Below are 16,453 nucleotides of genomic sequence, written 5' to 3' on the forward strand. Positions count from 1 at the left end.
ATCCATTCAATCCAGTCATCCACAATGACTATCAGGGAAAAGGTACAGAAGCTTGAAGTACTACACCAAGTTCAGGAACAGATACTCCCCTTCAACCATTCAGTTCTTGAATCTACTAGCAAATTCCTAATCACTACCTATAAAAAGCAATACTACAACCACTTTGCACTACAAAGGACCTTGCACTAATTACAGAAATAATTTCTTGTAAAAATGTTTGTTTTTCTTATGAACGCTGCTTATCGGATGTTATGTGCCCATGATGCTACTTTAAGTACAAATTTCGAAGTACATTTATTATCAAAGTACATTGAAATTCGTCTCCTTACAGGGAACCAAAAAACAAAGAAACTTAATAGAACACATTTAAAAAGATCATAAAACACCCAAGGTGAAAGAAAAATAAGTTGTGCAAATAATAAAAAGTAAGCAAATAACATTCAGAACTAAAGTTCATGAAAGTGAGTTCACAGTCAATCCAGGAGCCAGTTAGTTGCAGGCCAGTGCAGAGACAAGTAAATTTCGCCCTTGCATCTGGCCCAATGTCATGACCTTTCAATCTGACCTGGCACTTAAAATCAGTCAAACCTTGACTTGTTCTTCACTCTCAGACCCAGATTTTGCAGCTTCAATACACTCTTATGGCTGGGCCTCTCTGCCTCAATTCAGCCCATACCTTTCCAATCTCACCCAGCGTTTAAATCAGTCAAACATCAACTCAGTCCTCTCACTTGGACATGGAAACCACCACCTCCACTCCGATGCCTCAAACAAGAAAGAATTTCATTCTATTTGTGCAGATGACAATAAACTTGACTGACTTTGACTTTTGACTCTGATAAGAGCTGAAGCATAGGCTAGTCTGCAGTTTGTACATTTGAACCTCCTGGACACCACACTTTAGCAAGCACACTAATGTGAGAGATAGGGTGTAGAAAAATGATACTCAGGATGAGGAAAACCCTGAAATGGTCTGCCTCATGGCAAGGAAGGTTCAGGAGCAACAAACACAAAATGCTAGATGAACTCAGCAAGTTAGGCAGCATCTATGGACAGAAGTAAACAGTTGATGTTTCAGCTGAGACCTTTCATCAGGATTGAAAAAGAAGGGGGAAGAAGCCAGAATAAGGCGAGGGTAGGGGAAGGACTACAAGCTTGCAGATGATAGGTAAGATCAAGTGGGGAAGGAGTTGAAGCAAGAAGGTGGGAGGTGACAGACGCAAGAGGTGGAACTACAGAAAGAGGAATCTAAGTAGAAGTAGACCACGGGATGAAGGGAAGGAGGGGAACCAGAGGAAGGCGATGGGCAGGTGAGAAAGGGTGAGTGGGTAACCAGAATGGGAAATGGGTAAGAGAAGGGGGAAGAAGAAATAATTACCAGAAGCTGGAGAAATCAACGTTCAAGCCAACAAGGTGGAGGCTACACAGATGGAATATGTAGATGCGCATCTGTAGATGTGAACTTCCCAGCATTCAGGACACTTACAGAGACAGATGCATAAAAAGGGCCCGAAGGATTATTAGGGGCCCAAGTCACTCCAACCACAAACTGTTCCAGCTATGACAATCCGGGAAACGGTACCACAGCATAAAAGCTAGGACCAACAGGCTCCAGGACAGCTTCTTTCACCAGTCCATCAAACTGATTAATTTACACTGATAAATGTACTTCTATGCTATATTGACTGTCTTGTTGTACATACTATTTATTACAAATTACTATAAATTGCACATTGCAAATTTAGACGGAGACATAACGTAAAAATATTTTCTCCTTGTGTATATGAAGGATGCAAGTAATAAAGTCAATTCAATTCAATATAATGTGTTGCTCCTCCAACCTGATATTGGCCTCATGAAAGCATGAGGGGAGACCATGAACAGGCATACAAGCATCTTCAGAATCTCATGCCTAAGGGACATTTAGGACTGATTTTATGAAGGTTTTTAACATTATGAAAGGGTTTGGTTGAACAGATAACAAATATTTCACTGACACGAGTCTAGAAACCAAAGAAAATAAATTTAAGACACTGGCAAAAGAACCAGTGGGTTGGTGAGGAAAACTCTTTTTGAGTAGAGGAAGTTATCATCTCAAAAGCACTGTGAAAGGGGAGTGAGAACTGATTCAATAACTTCAAAGGGAAATGTGTAAAATGATCCAAATTCAAACCTCTTCTGAAATGGGTTAATATGTCTCAATATCAATACCAAAGCCTTTTAAAAAGTTATTATAAAAGCCTATTATAAAAAGTTTTTTAAAAAACCATACAGGGATCCGAAATTCAATTCAATAGGTTTCGATAGGTACATTTAATGTCAGAGAATATGTACAATATACATCCTGAAATTCTTTTTCTCAGCCACTGGGTTTGATTTGACAAGGACTTCGTTAAAATCTGCAGGCTTGTTGGGAGAGTTATTCAAGCAATAACCTAACACAGTCCATATAAATTCACACCTTTCAGCCAACATACAAAACTCCTCCATTGGTCCCTTGATATAACCTCTCCTATCAGTCGTGCAATCCCACCAGTAATCATATTGGCCCCTCTAAGTGATTTCAGGTGAGCTTCTTGGCATAAGATCAAACACAAGCAAGAAAACTATTCCCATGTTGCCTTCCTTTAGCAAAACAATGTTTCATGCTAAATAACACATAAAAAGCAAGAGTAGAGTGCTGTGGGTGTGGAACATCAACCTTCATTCCAAATGTCACAGTTATGCCAACACTGGCCAAGCTGGTTGAGTCCTTTCAGACTGCGTCAGCAAGAAGAGCCACAATTCAGCATCTGTCTGCCATAGATATTTATCTAATGTAGTACATGATTGCCTTGTACTGTTTGTAGAGACAGACTTTTCTTCACTCTTTTTATCAAAAGAGTTACAACACCACCAAGTAAGTAGAAGAGAACACGTACATGTAGCTGATCTGAACTAAAACTTCACCTGACAGTTGAGATTGTGAAAGTGCAAGACCACAGGTACATTCATGCAGCTCAGCATTTCTCAAATTGCCAGCTTCACCACCTCCTGGGATCCATGCTGAGGTCTCTTGACATTCTCTTGACCCCTCTCAGCAACAGCACTGACTCAGTACTATCCCGATCCAGTTCTACTTCATCCTTCACCACATCTGCTTTCCACAGATGACTTACTTCCTTCCACAGAAAGAACATAAAGTTGAATAATTCTAATTCTGTTACCATTGATCTTTGTCCCCTTCATATTCCTCTAACTGCCAATCCCCTCCCAATCCTACTTCTTGTGTTTCACTGTCCTTCTTAATCTTCACCACTCTTTGATAATCAGTCCCCACAGAACCTCATTCTCCCTGTCCCCACCCTAAGTCTGAGCCAAGCATGATGTTGATTCTCTGCACGAAATTAAAGTATGGAACGATGGAGCCTACACTCAGTGGCTGCTTTATCAGGTACACCTGCTTATTAGAAAAATAAAAAACCTGCAAGTTGTGCCAAACCTGTCCTTACTTTAGAAAGTACCTAGGGGTACCCATAGCCCTCTATTTTTCAGAGCTCCATATACCTGTCCAGGAGTCTCTTAAAAGACCCTATCGTATCCATCTCTACCACTGTCACCGGCAGTCCATTCCATGCACTCACCACTTTCTGAGTAAAAAACTTCCCCCTGACATCTCCTTTGTACCTACTTCCAAGGTACAAGGTTAAAACTGTGCCCTGTCATGCTAGCCATTTCAGCCCTGGAAAAAAGCCTCTGACTACCCGCACAATCATCTTATAAACCTCTATCAGGTCACCTCTCATCCTCCGTCACTCCAAGGAAAAAAGGCCAAGTTCACACAACCTATTTTCATAAGGCATGCTCCCCAATCCAGCCAACATCCTTGTAAATCTCCTCTGTACCCTTTCTATGGTTTCCACATCCTTCCTATAGTGAGGCAACCAGAACTGAGCACAGTACTCCAAGTGGGATTTGACCAGGGTCCCATATAGCTGCAACATTACCTCTCAGCTCCTGAACTCAAATGCATGATTGAAGGCCAATGCACCGTATGCTTTCTTAACCACAGAGTCAGCCTGCGCAGCAGCTTTGAGTGTCCTATGGACTCAGACCCTAAGATCCTTCTGATCCTCCACATTACCAAGAGTCTTACTATAATACTATATTCTGTCATCATATTTGACCTACCTCTCATCTGGTCCCGGTGACTTATCCAACTTGATGCTTTCCAAAAGATCCAGCACATCCTCTTTCTTAGTATCTACATGCTCAAGCTTTTTAGTCCGCTGTAAGTTATCCCTACAATCGCCAAGATCTTTTTTCATAGTGAATTCTGAAACAAAGTACTCATTAAGTACCTCTGCTATCTCCTCCAGTTCCATACTCACTCTTCCACTGTTGCACAATGATCCTATTCTCTAACATCTTATCCTCTTGCTCTTCACATTCTTGTAGAATGCCTTGGGGTTTTCCTTAATCCTGTCTGCCAAGGCCTTCTCATGGCTCCTTCTGGCTCTCCTAATTTCTTTCTTAAGCTCCTTCCTGCAATCTTCTAGATCTCTATCATTACCAAGTTTTTTGAACCTTTAGTAAGCTCTTTTCTTCTTGACTAGGTTTACAACAGACTTTGGACACCACAGTTCCTGTACCTTACCATCTTTTCCCTGTCTTATTGGAATGTACCTACGCAGAACTCCACGCAATATCCCTTGAACGTTTGCCACATTTTTTCTGTACATTTCCCTGAGATCATCTGTTCCCAATTTATGCTTCCAAGTTCTTGCCTGATAACCTCATATTTCCCATTACTCCAATTAAACACTTTCCTAACTTGTCTGTTCCTATCCCTCTCTGATGCTATGGTAAAGGAGATAGAATTGTGATCAGTATCTCCAAAATGCTCTCCCACTGAGAAATCTGACACCTTACCAGGTTCATTTCCCAATAGCAGATCAATTACAGCCTCTTCTCTTGAAGGCTTATCTACATATTGTGTCAAGAAACCTTCTTGAACACACCTAACAAACTTCACCCCATCTAAACCCCTCACTCTAGGGACATGCCAATTGATGTTTGGGAAATTAAAACCTCCCACCACAACAACTCTGTTATTATTACACCTTTCCAGAATCTGTCTTCCTATCTGCTCCTCAAAGTCCCTGTTACTATTCAATGGGCTATAAAAAACACCCAGTAGAGTTATTGACACCTTCCTGTTCCTAACTTCCACCCACAGAGACTCCGCAGACAATTCCTCGATGTCTTCCTCCTTTTCTACAGCATGACACCATCTCTGATCAACGGTGTCACGCCCCCACCTCTTTTGCCTCCCTCCCTGTCCTTTCTGAAACATCTAAAGCCTGGCACTTGAAGTAACCATTCCTGCCCTTGAGCCATCCAAGTCTATGTAATAGCTACAACCTCATAGCTCCAAGGACTGATCCATGCTCTAAGCTCATCCGCTTTAATCATAATACTCCTTGCATTAAAATAGACACATCTCAAACCATTGGTCTGAGCGCGTCCCTTCTTTATCACCTGCCTATACTCCCACTCACACTGTCTCCAAGCTTTCTCTATCTATGAACCAACGGCCTCTTCCTCTGTCTCTTCAGTTTGGTTCCCACCCCCCAGCAACCCTAGTTTAAATTCACCCCAATTGGCTTAGCAAACCTCCCCACCAGAATATTGGTCCTCCTGGGATTCGTGCAACCTGTCCTTTTTATACAGGTCACTCCTGCACCAAGAATGATCCAGAAATCTGAATCCCTGCCCCCTGCTCCAATCTCTCAGCCACGCATTTATCCTCCACCTCACTCTATTCCTATACTCACTGTCACGTGGCACAGGCAGTAATCCCGAGATTAGTATCCTTGTGGTCCTGCTTCTCAGCTTCCTTTCTAACTCCCTGCTTTCAGGACCTCCTCCCTTTTCCTTCCTATGTCATTGGTACCAATATGTACCACGACCTCTGGCTGTTCTCCTTCCCACTTCAGGATGATATGGACGTTAACAGAAACATCCCGGACCCTGGCACCTGGGAGGCAAACTACCATCTATGTTTCTTTCCTGTGTCCACAGAATCACCTGTCTGACCCCTAACTATAGAGTCCCCTATCACTGCTGCCATCCTATTCTTTATCATACCCTTCTGAGCCACAGGGCCAGATTTTGTGCCAGAGGCATGGCCACTGTTGTTTCCCCCAGGAAGGCCATCCCCCACCACATCCCCTTGTCAAGGGGTACAGCCACAGGGGTGCTCTCTAGTGCCTGACTCCTGCCCTTCCCTCTCCTGACTGTTACCCACTTCTTTGTCTCCACAGGTCCCGGTGTGACTACCTGCCTATAGCTCCTCTCTATCACCTCCTCACTTTCCCTGATCAGACAAAGGTCATCAAGCTGCATCTCCAGTTCGCTAACACAGTCCAGCTTGACGCACCTGGTGCAGATGTGGCCATCCGGGAAGCTGGGAGTCTCCAGGACTTCCCACATCTGACACCGAGCACAGAACACCAGCCTCACACACATTCTTCCTGTCTGCATTCTACACAGGCAACCTACCTCACCTCAAACCATTATCACCGAAGCTCCGCTGAGCCAAAGCCTTTCTACTCTGTCTCCCTCTACTCTAACGCCCGCTCTATAAGGTGTCTCCTTTTAAACTCTTCTCATTGTTCTCACTGGCTGACATCCACGTACTTGCACAATCGCGCCCCGATCAAACCGCAGAAGAATTAATTGTCTCCCTTTAAATTCTTCTTGCTGTTCTCACTGGCTGATGCAAATATCTAATCAGCCAATCATATTCAAAGGTTCATTTTATTATTAAAGAATATATGCAGAATAGAACTATTTGTCTTCTTCAACCATAAAAGTACATGAAATTATAGCAGTTGAAAGTCATCAACACCCCTCGCCCTCCTACATGAATCTCCCCCACATGAAATGAAAAAGAAACAAAAAACTTGCAAACCCCGAACCTCCCAACCCCTCGAACCAACAGCACCTCAGAGAACCATTTGCTCTCCTCAGCATTTGCCTCAGTGTTTGAATCTTCCTAAATGCTTTTAAGCAACAAGAAATGTAGTCAATCACGGCAGCAATTCAATGCATAGAAGCACGCAGACATGGTCAAGTGGTTCAGTTGTTGTTCAGAATAGAGAAGAAATGTGATCTAAGTTATTTTGACCATGGAATGAATGACTTGGTGCCAGGTGGTTTGAGGATCTCAGAAACTGCTGATCTCCTGGGAGTTTCATGCACAACAGTCTCTAAAGTTTACAGAGAATGGTGCAAGAAACGAAAACATTCAGAAAGCAGTAGTTCCGTGGGTGGAAACACCTTGTTAATAACGTCAGAGGAGAATGACCTGACTAGTTCAGGCTGACAGGAAGGCAACAGAAAGCCAATGAAGCACACATTATAATAGCAGCATGCAGACGAGCATCTCTGAACACACAGCATGCTGAACCTTGATGTAGGTGAGCCAAGGCAGCAGCAGTGCATGAACGTACAGAGTGGCCACTTTATTAGGTACAGGGGTTATCTAATAAAGTGCCTGCTGAGTGTAGGGCTATCCACACTATACAATGATGTGCAGCATCCAGCAGAGGACAAGGGGAAAGGACCTGGAAGAACATGCCTTCAGAGACATGGTAGAAATTCAAAAATGTGAAGTGGAGGGTGATAGGAGACAGCTGATAGGTAGGTCAGTATTGGCTAAGCAATAAGCTGATCAGTAAGCAATTGCTGACCATTTTTCATTTATTTTCAACATCCTAAAGTGTTAAGTCTAAAATAAAATATGTAAACTAATAAATACATTTAACTACAATGTTTCCTATGCAGGTGAAATGTCATAGCTGCAAATTGTGGGAACCAGTGGACACCATTGCAGTACAAAGTGACCACACTGCAGCAGGAACTTCTTTTTCAATATTTTTATTGATTTCTTACATAAAAGAATATGGAGTACAGTAGGAATTATAATATATATTGATTACAATATATTGGAATCACAAATATAGTCCCATTATGTCATATCAATATAAATGAAGTTTAAACATAATATTGAAAAGAGATAATTTTATTATACAAAAAAAATCGAAACCCACTACCAGAATAAAAAAAAAACAGCTGTTTGGTTAAAAAAAGGAAAAAATCCTTTTGATATAGTAAAACATATTATTAGCCAACATCTTTGCTTAATAGCAAATCAAAAGATCTTGAAAATAATTCAAAAAAGGTCCCCAACAATGTTAAAAAATCTTGTCTAGGTTCAGAAATTGAACAGCGAATTTTCTCTGAATTTATGCCTGACATAACATCATTTAACCAATGAATATGAATAGGCAGAGTGGCAATGAGTACTAAAAGGCAGAGTGGCATCCTTGCCCTCCTGGCTATAAGAGAAATAAAAGCCAAAATGTGCAAATCATGAGTCTCCAAAATAATATTATTTCCTCCAACAATAGCAAATAAGGCAGTCAAAGGATTAGGTTTAAAACTTACTTTAAAAAGCATCGAAAAAGTTTGAAATACTTCCTTCCAATATTTTTCAAGACTCTGACAAGTCCAAAACATATGAATTACTGAAGCTTCTCCATTGTTATATCTATCACAATAAGGAGATATACCAGAATAAAAATGAGACAGCTTATCTTTAGTCATGTGGCACTTTAAATTGTAAAAGGGAATGATGGGCACATAATGAGGAGGTATTAACCAATTTAAAAATTTCATTTCAAGTGTCCTCAGAAATTGGAATATGTAAATCTTGTTCCCAGAGATTTTTAATTTTGTCTAAAAGAATATTTCTCATTCCCAACAACATACAATAAATATTAGATATAGATCCATTATGGAAGGGTTTCAAATGAAAAATTGTATCAAGTAAATTCTTATCTGGACTTTTAGGAAATGTATGTACTTGAGAACAGAAAAATCTCTAGTTTGTAAATATCGAAAAAAGTGGGTTTTAGGTAGGCAATATTTAGCTGGCAGTTGAGCAAATGAAGAGAGACTATCTCCAACAAACAAATCCTGAAATCATTTAATGCCCAATCTATTCCACTCTTGCGAAACTACATCAGTCACAGAAGGTTTAAGAAAAGTTAGAAATAATGGGACTTGAAAGTGAAAAACTCAATAAACCAAAATATTTTCTAAATTGTATCCACATCCTCAAAGTGTGTTTAACTAGAAAATTACCAGTTAAATTACTTAAAGATAAAGGAATTGAGGATCCGAGAAGAGAAATAATAGACAATTTACTAACAGAATTAGCTTCTAAAGAAACCCAGACCAGACAGTCCTCTCAATTAATATAACCAAAACGTAAGATTTCATATATTGACTGCCCAGTATTAAAACCTAAAATTGGGAAAGGCTAAACCTCCATTCTTTTTAGCTTTTTGAAGATGAACTTTATTTAATCGTGAAATTTTATTTTTCCATATATAAGAAGATATAATAGAATCTAGAGGATCAAAAAAGGATTCAGGAATCAAAACAGGTACAGCCTGAAATAAACATAAAAAATTAGGGCAAGTATTCATTTTAATAGAATTAATTCGGCCAATCAACAATAAAGAGGGGGTGACCAGTTTGATAGTGCCTTCTTACCATAATTCAGAACTGTAAAAAAAATTTCTTTAAAAAGGAATTTATAATTCCTAGTAATTGTTACGCCCAAATAAGTAAATTGATTCCTTACAATTTTAAAAGGGAGGTTAGTATTAACTGATACCAAATTATTCAAAGGAAAAAGTTGACTCATATGAAAGTTAAGTTTATATCCTGAAAACTGACTACAGCAGGAGAGTAAAGAAAGTACGGAAGGTAAAGAAGACTCCACATTAGAAATGTAGAGCAAAAGGTCATCAGCATAAAGCAAAACTTAGTGGGTAATACCCCTCCTTAAAATACCAGTGATATCATTAGATTTGCGGACAGCAATAGCTAAAGGTTCTAAGACCACATCAAAGAGCAAAGGACTCAAAGGACAACCTTGTCTAGTTCCATGTTAAAGTTTAGATGGTTTAAAATTCTGAGAGTTCGTAAGAACCTCAGCAGAGGGAGATAGATAAAGTAATTTAATCGATTGAATAAAATCGGGCCCAAAGTTAAATTTTTCTGAAGTTTTTAATTAATAATTCCATTCAACCCGATCAAAGGCTTTCTCAGCGTCTAAGGATATCACACATTCCAATATCACTTTAGAAGGAGAATAAATAACATTCAATAAACAACAAATGTTAAAGTGGGAGTATCGATTTTTGATAAATCCAGTCTGATCATCAGAAATAATAGATGGCAAAATATTTTCAATCCTATGAGCCAAAAGTTTAGATAAAATTTTAGTATCAACATTAAGTAAGGAAATTGGTCTATAAGAAGAACATTCAATTGGATCCTTTTTTTTAAGAATAAGCGAAATAGAGGCTTTATAAAAAGATTGTGGCAACCTACCTAATTTAAAAGAGTCTGAAAGTACTGAATATAAGTGAGGTATAAGCAAAGAGGATAAACCCTTATAAAACTCTCCAGAAAATCCATCAGGACCTGAAGCCTTCCCCGAGTGCAAAGAGTGAACAACCTCGGCAATTTCCTCGTAAGAAATGGGTTGATCCAGCAATTTTCAATTATCATTAGAAAGTGTAGGAATGTTTAATCGATCTAAGAAATTATTCATTACAGTATTATCTTTAGGAGGATCAGAACTATAAAGCTTAGAATAGAATTCTCAACAAGTATCGTTTATTTCTAAATGATCAGATGTTTTATCACCATTACCTTTACAAATTTTTTAAATTTGGCGTTTAACAATAAAGGTCTTTAATTGGTTAGCCAATAGTTCACCCGTTTTATCTCCGTGAACACTAAACTGACTTTTATCTTTTAAAAGTTGAGTTTCAATTGGATAAGTTAAAAGCAGATCATATTTAGTTTTAATTTCAACACGTCTTTTATATAAAACAGGATCTGGAGCCAAAGCACATTATTTGTCTAATTGTTTCAACTGATTGGCTAATTCAATTCTCTCATTAGCTTTTTTCTTAACACTTGTGGTGAAAGAAATAATTTGTCCTCTAATATGCCTTAAAAGCATCCCATAAAATAAGACCAGAAGTCTCTTCTAGCATATTCTCTTCTAAGAAAAGAGTAATTTGTCTCTCCAAAATTTTTTTTTAAATCCTTATCAGATAACAGAGTTGGATTAAAATGCCAGAATCTGTTTATTTGGGAGATACCTGGAAGATTTAAAGATAAAAACACAGGAGCATGATCTGAAACAGCAAATTCTTTATATTCATAGGATCAAACCAATGGAATCAATTGACTATCAACAAAAAAATAATCATTCCTGGAATAAGTATGATGAGCATGAAAAAAAATGAGTATTCTTTATCTGTTGGATACAAAAAGTGCCAAACATCACAATATCACATTTCATTAGAAAAGATTTGATAAAGGAGGCAGATCTACTAAAAGCCAATCGTTTAAAAGATAAGCGATCTAAAACAAGATCTAAACAACAGTTGAAGTCTCCTAAAACAGAATACAGACTTAAATCTGCTAAAAGTAAAAAAAAAGCGTTTAAAAAAAACCTGGATCATCTATATTCCAGGCATACAAATTAGTAAAGCCCATTATTCTACTATCTAATTTCCCTGACACTATAACAAAACACCCATTGATATCAAGACACTACATTATGTTGAACGAAAGAAACCGAATTGTCTATAAGAATCAAAACTCTTCTGGCCTTAGCCTGAAAGGAGGAATGAAAAAAATAAGCCCCTCCAACGGTTGAAAAGACGTAAATTATCTTGTGTTTCTTTTTAAAAAAACTGAAACATTCAATTTCTTAATATAATTAAATATCTTATTTCATTTCACAGGATGGTTTAATCCTTTCACATTAAAATTAAGTCAATTAATAGTACGGTCCATTTTAAACATTACTTAAAAGAGAAGTTAGAATAATAACTGCTGGAATGTATATTAAATCCAAACAATGAGCTTTAAGTTAAAGTAACCAAGCAACAAATGAAGCTAAGATAGAAAAGAACCCCCCCCCCCCCCACCGAGTGAAAGTTGACCAAAGGGCAATCGACAGCTAAACCTACCAACATTACCCTCCCAAAACAACCTACTAGCTGAAATCCAAAAAATTTTCAAGGCTAACTGATGAAGGAAGAGCAGTAGATGTAGTGTATATGGATTCCAACAAGGCATTTGATAAGGTACCCCATGCAATGCTTATTGAGAGAGTAATGAGGCATGGGACCCAAGGGAACATTGCTTTGTGGATTTAGAACTGGCTTGCACACAGAAGGCAAAGAGTAGTTGTAGACAGGTCATATTCTGCATGGAGGTCAGTTACCAGTGGAGTGCCTCAGGGATCTGTTCTGGGACACTTACTTTTCGTGATTTTTTATAAATGACCTGGATGAGGAAATGGAAGGATGGGTTAGTAAGTTTGCTGATGACACTAAGGTTGGAGGTGTTGTGGATAGTGTGGAGGGCTATCAGAGGTTACAGTGGGACATTGATAGGATGCAAAACCGGGCTGAGAAGTGGCAGATGGAGTTCAATGCAGATAAGTGTGAAGTGGTTCATTTTGGTAGGTCAAATATGATGGCAGAATATAGTATTAATGGTAAGACTCTTGGTAGTGTAGAGGATCAGAGGGATTTTGGGGACCGAGTCCATAGGACGCTCAAAGCACAGGTTGACTCAGTGGTTAAAAAGGCGTACGGTGTATTGGCCTTCATCAATCGTGGTATTGAATTTAGGAGCTGAGAGGTAATGTTGCAGCCATATAGGTCCCTGGTCAGACCCCACTTGGAGTACCGTGCTCAGTTTTGGTCATCTCACTGCAGGAAGGATGTGGAAGCCACAGAAAGGATGCAGAGGAGATTTACAAGGATGTTACCTAGATTGGGGAGCATGCCTTATGAGAATAGGTTGAGTGAACTTGGCCATTTCTCCTTGGAGCGAAGGTGGATGAGAGGTGACCTGATAGAGGTGTACAAGATGAGGAGAGGTATTGATCACGTGGATAGTCTGAGGCTTTTTCCCAGGACTGAAATGGTTGCCACAAGAGGACACAGGTTTAAGGTGCTGGGGAGTAGGTACAGAGGAGATGTCAGGGGTAAGATTTTTACTCAGAGGGTGGTGAGTGCATGGAAGGTGATGGTGGCGGACACGATAGGGTCTTTTAAGAGACTTTTGGCTAAGTGCATGGAGCTTAGAAAAATAGAGGGCTATAGGTAAGACTAGTAATTTCTAGGGTAGGGACTTGTTCAGCACAACCTTGTGGGCTGAAGAACCTGGACTGTGCTGTAGATTTTCTGTTTCTATAAAATATTAAAAACTAAGAAATTTCAGAACATATTAACTTGGAAAGTATTAAATTCAATGAAAACTTAATTTCATTGCTTAGAAAATTAAATCCTTAATTTTCTAAGCAAAGAAATAAAAGTACAAAATAAAAATACGAAGGTATACCAAAAGTAAAAAAAAACACAATTGTTCATAAAAGAAAGTAATGAGCAGTTATACTGCTAATTCTAAAAAAAGGATCCCAGGCAGACGCAACATAAATTTATGTAGGGAATTATTGAACAGTTAAACTTCTGATACTGATTCGGAAATTTAAAAATCCTGCACCTCTTGAGTCAAACGGAACCATTTCTGAGAGCCATTTTTCAAAATGATTCTAAGATGAGCGGGGTAACAAAGAGGGGGTTTAAAACCTTTATTATACAAAACCTTTTAAAATTGAAGCGTTCATTCAACATCTCGGGTGAAAAATCCTCCACAATTCTGATCTTCTGGCCTTCATAATTAATCGTACCTTTCCAACGAGATTCACAAATTAAAAGTTCCTTTGTTTGAAAGTTGTGAAGACAAATTATCACTGATTTTATCACTGAATTATCACATTTTCCTGGAGAAGGTCTTGGTACTGGCCATCTATGAGCTCAGTCTATTTTAGGTGGAGATTTTAAAGTTTTCGGAAATAAGTTAACCAAAAGGTTTGCAAAAAATTCCGAAGGCTGATTGCCTTCCATTAACTCTTTAAAACCCAGAATTTGTAAATTATTTCTTCTGCTTCTTTTTTCTAAGTCAATAATCTTCTGTCTTAATTTTTCATTAACCTTTGACTGTTTATCACAGATCCAGGTCATCAACCTTTGCATCCAACATCTTCAAAGTGTCTTCATTCTCTTTCATTCGTTACTTAAAGTTTTCTGAATAGAATCCAATTTTATATCCATTCGTTTAAATTCAGCACTGAGTTGCCGGAATTTATGCTGGAACTCCTAAAAAAAAGTTCATTTTTATGCTTCCGAAGTGTCTCCATAGTAGGTTCCAAAGTTATAGGAGGGTCCTCTTCTTTTTTAGTAACTTTGGCACTCCTCATCATAAAACAATATTGCATTTAAAAGTAAGTTTTCAAAACAAGTTGGAAACAATAAATTAAGTAGGTATAGGAGCAACTATAAAAATACTGCTACTCCATTGACAGCCAGTAGGGCTCTCCTGCAGCAGGAACTTCGGCTCAGAATTGATGAGCTGGAGTCTGAGCTCCAAACACTGTAATACATCGTGGGGGAGGGGAAATTATACGGTCATAGTATTTCTGGGGGCAGTCACGTCCCTTAGATTAACCATTCTAAACTGGTGAATGGACAGTGACAAGATAATGTGACTGACGAAGAGGCGGGGATAGCACAGGAGGAGCCTCAGCCTTTATCTTTGTCCTATTGGTCCATGGTTCTTGCTCTGTGTCTGGTGGAGGGTGCAGACTGCAGAGAGGATATGCAAACTATCTGTAGCATCATGGCACAAGAGAGGGAGAAAAGAGAAATGCTGTAGACATAGGGGATAGAATAGTTAGGGAAATAGTCACCTAATCCACAAAAAGTCCTGAAGGTTATATTGCTTGCCTAGCGTTAGAGTTAAGGGCATCCCTTCTGGATTGTAAAACAAGAATGGGAGGGGCAAATTCAAGTAAGTATGAGTAACTAATGACTTTGAAAAACTGTACCCTGAGGGTAACAATCTCAAGATTATCACCAGAGGCACATGCAAATTGACAAAAGGCAAAAGGAATGGTGTAGTAGAAATAGGTTCTGATCCCTGGGATACTGGCACTGTTACAGGGGAGCAGACTGCTGCTTCATTGTAATGGGCTTAAACTGAACTATTCTAGGACCATTATCTTAGCAAATCAGATAACTAAAGCTGGAGACAGGGCAAGAAGGGAAGCAGCTCCAAGACAAGGTTTGATAAATTAGGAAGAAATGAAAGAGCAACGGCACAGGATAGTGATGGGAAAACTTACAGCCTTAAGTGTGATAGGCCAGGGAAGAAGACAAAAAAATCCAAAATAGAGCAAATCTGGAATTACAAATAGCTAAATATAAAACAAAGTTTTATGTTTATTTTAATGCATGTACCATTTAAAAAGACAAGCTGATAGTACAGATATAAATATGATGTGATAGCTGTTACAGAAACATAGCTGCAGAGTGTCCATGGTACAGTATTACAGGTTAGACATTGCTCCAAATGAACAAGCCAAAAGGGAAAAGAATTGAGTGCAAATTTTAATCAGAAAGGTGCCAGAGCAGTGCCAAGTGTTAATATTGAGGCAGTGCACAGTCATATAGTTGAAACCATGAATAGCTGAGAAAGGTAGACACGGATAGAGTAGCCTCTAGCCCCCCCACACCCTCTCAACTCAGGGGAAATATCAAGGGCATGTTGGAAGGAAAACATCAGAGGCTGGCAAACTAATGGAGATAATTCTTAGAGACTGGATTTAACTGCATTTGGAGAAGCATAGCGTGATTAGGAATGGTCAGCATGGCTCAGTGAGAGGCAGGTCATGCCTCATGAGCCTGATTGAAATCTTCGAGGAAGTAACAAAACTAATTGATGAAGACAGAGTCATGAAAATAGATTTAAGTAAGCTGTTTTATAAGATTCCTCATAGCAGGCTCATTCAGAAAGTCAGGGGACATGGGATCCAGGAAAACTTGGCTGCATAGATTCAGAACTCGCTAGCCCATGGAAGACAGGGTGGTATTAGATGGGGTGTGTTCTGCCTGGAAGTCAGTAACCAGTGGTGTTCTGCAGGGATCTGCCCAGGAACTCCTGCTGTTTTGTGATTTTTATAAATAACCTCGTGAGGAAGTGGAAGGGTGAGTTCATAAGCTTGCAGATGACATGAAAGTGGGTGCTGTGGATAGTGCAGAAAGTTGTTGTAGGCTACAATGGGACATTCTTAGGATGCAGAGCCTGGCTGAAAAATGGCAGATGGAATTCAATCCAAACATATGTGCAGAGTTGAAGGTTAATGGCAGGATTCTCAGCAGTGTGTGTAGGAACAGAGGAATTCTTGGCATCCAGGTCCACAGATCACTCAAAGCTGCCATACAAATTGATAGGGTGG

At 39.2% G+C, this 16,453-nt stretch overlaps 1 protein-coding gene across 3 annotated transcripts in view; it reads right to left on the reverse strand.

Annotated features, from left to right (window-relative positions):
• The window catches only part of LOC132402205 (rab GTPase-activating protein 1-like), a 570,990-nt gene that overhangs the window by 497,764 nt on the left and 56,773 nt on the right, over nt 1–16,453 (reverse strand). The gene's annotated exons all lie outside the window — the stretch shown is intronic.

The sequence above is a fragment of the Hypanus sabinus genome, chromosome 11 (genome assembly GCF_030144855.1).
Source record: "Hypanus sabinus isolate sHypSab1 chromosome 11, sHypSab1.hap1, whole genome shotgun sequence".
Taxonomy (NCBI): domain Eukaryota; kingdom Metazoa; phylum Chordata; class Chondrichthyes; order Myliobatiformes; family Dasyatidae; genus Hypanus; species Hypanus sabinus.